Below are 2243 nucleotides of genomic sequence, written 5' to 3'. Positions count from 1 at the left end.
TATAGTGAAAGCTCTAATAAGCGGACAGTCACGGTTCCACATAAAATGTCCGGTTATGGGAGGTGTCCGCATAATAGCCTATAATGTATTTAATTAAAAAGAAATAATTATTTTCAACTTTTTTATTGTCTATATGGAGTTTATTCCTCACACGCATGTGACTTCTTTGGTTTAGTAGTGGGTACAGCTCGCTGGTTATGTGTTTTGCCCTGTTGATCGTTGTCGTCACATGAGTATGTAGAACAATACCCAAATACGTGACTCCATGGCCCCATTGAACATCTTCTCCGTCTAGGTTGATGTTTCCATCAACCCTGTCGCGCTTCCTTCCAATAAGAATGGTTCTTTTTTGCGTTAAGCTTCATTCTCCACTTGATGAACCATTTCTGTTCAACGATCTCGATCAACTCACGATCAAAATGTCAATCAATCAAATCTCAATAAACGAGTATCTTTCAGCCAATCATTGCGAAGTAGTTTTTGCAAAATACTGAAAGTATAAAACCCGCGTTTGAGCAAGTAACTTTAGGCAACGACCATACCACGTTGAATAATACCGGTTCTCGTCCGATCCATGAGGGCCTCACTCAAATATTCAAGGTCAGACCAAGATTTTGATTGCGGCCAGCGCCACCTACTGCTGTTCACAACGCAACTCACTCATAAATGAACATCCCCGAGAGGGCGGCATGACGAGGATTACAGCGTGGGTGCTGATTTCAAAAACGCTGATTTGCATTTTTTGCGAGGCGTCTTTCTGGTATCAGAGAAAAGCGTTGGTTCTTGCAAAGTTTTTTGCTTTCTGCGATCAATAATTTATTAAAACATGAGTTTAAGGCCTTTGCTGTGTGCCTCAGTGCGATGATAGATGTTCTAGAGGGACTAGCTGCTGTATTACTAGAGTAATTTACATATTGATTGCTGGATGACGCCAGCATGGTGCAGGATCTCACATTTTTCGGATTCAAATTATAACACAATAAAACCACAATATTTTCAGGTGTCGACTTCCTAGAAATGAAAATTTGAGAAGAATTTGGATCAGACGGGCGGGATGTGAGGATTTAGTGGCAAAATTGAAGTTTTGCAGTGTATTTATGTGCTCTAGACATTTCCACGATGTGTGTTTCTAGGCAAACGGTAGATTATTAGTAAATTGTCTCCCCACAAAATACCTCCCAGGTATGTTTAAATAAGACTAGCCTATGTCTTGTCTTGTTAATCTGTGTGTTTGACATCAAAATGTCAATCAATCAAATCTCAATAAACGAGTACCTTTCAGCCAATCATTGCGAAATAGCTTTTGCAAAATACTGAAAGTATAAAACCCGCGTTTGAGCAAATTTCTACAGGCAACGACCATACCACGTTGAATAATACCGGTTCTCGTCCGATCATTCGACCACAAAATATCCCCCCTGTATATAGGGGGTATGTTCTGTGCATTCGACTCTTGGCAGGCAGGTAGAACGGTCGCATCTTGTGAGTCAGCCAAATCTTGTGAAACGCAGGGTGTCATTCATTGTTCCGGGGAGTTTTCGAACTGACGATTTTAGTTTTTCGCCAATTTTCCAGTTCTTTTGGAGCGGATATTTTGATTTTTTTTTAAATATCTCTGTTGACTGGATCAAACACTTCGCGACAAAGTGCTGTTAAATAACATGGCGGACATCTCCGCCAATCGTGAGTCGCGCGAAGCCCCTGTGGCTGCCACGGACAACGAGGACAATGCGACCGTAGTGTCGATTGCATCGCACAGCTCTAATTCGAGCAGTGTCGCTGAGCTTAACGCGTTTGCAGGTCTTGCAGAGGAGAAATCAGAAAGATTCAGGCAAATCTGCAGCCTCCTCAAAAAGCATCCGAGCTGTGCGCGTTGTTCAGTGCTTTCGGCGGAGCTAGGTGCAGCATATACCACCAACAAACCCCTTAGGTGGTCACTGGTGGTAAATCACATGAATAGTGACCACCCCAACGCTACGCGACGAAGAACCGTACAAGCGCAAGTCGGTACCGTACCGATTCAAAAGCGCAAATTTGAAGCGGTAAGCCCAAAAAAGCCCGCAAACCTGAACAAAAAATCCAAGCAGCCAACGGAAACTCAATTGGCTGAAAAAGAGCCAGCCGTGATTGGTTCAACCGTAGCCATGGACCAATCACCAGCGCCGACTGTGGACCTTCCAGGCGACAATTGCGAACCTTTCAAAGTGCCGAGGAAGACAATATCGTGGAAGAGTATTATGACC

This window comes from Dendroctonus ponderosae, unplaced genomic scaffold (genome assembly GCF_020466585.1).
Source record: "Dendroctonus ponderosae isolate FM_Combo_2020 unplaced genomic scaffold, Dpon_F_20191213v2 Dpon_F_20191213_9, whole genome shotgun sequence".
In the NCBI taxonomy this organism is placed as follows: domain Eukaryota; kingdom Metazoa; phylum Arthropoda; class Insecta; order Coleoptera; family Curculionidae; genus Dendroctonus; species Dendroctonus ponderosae.
Note: the sequence above shows the minus strand (reverse complement) of the source record.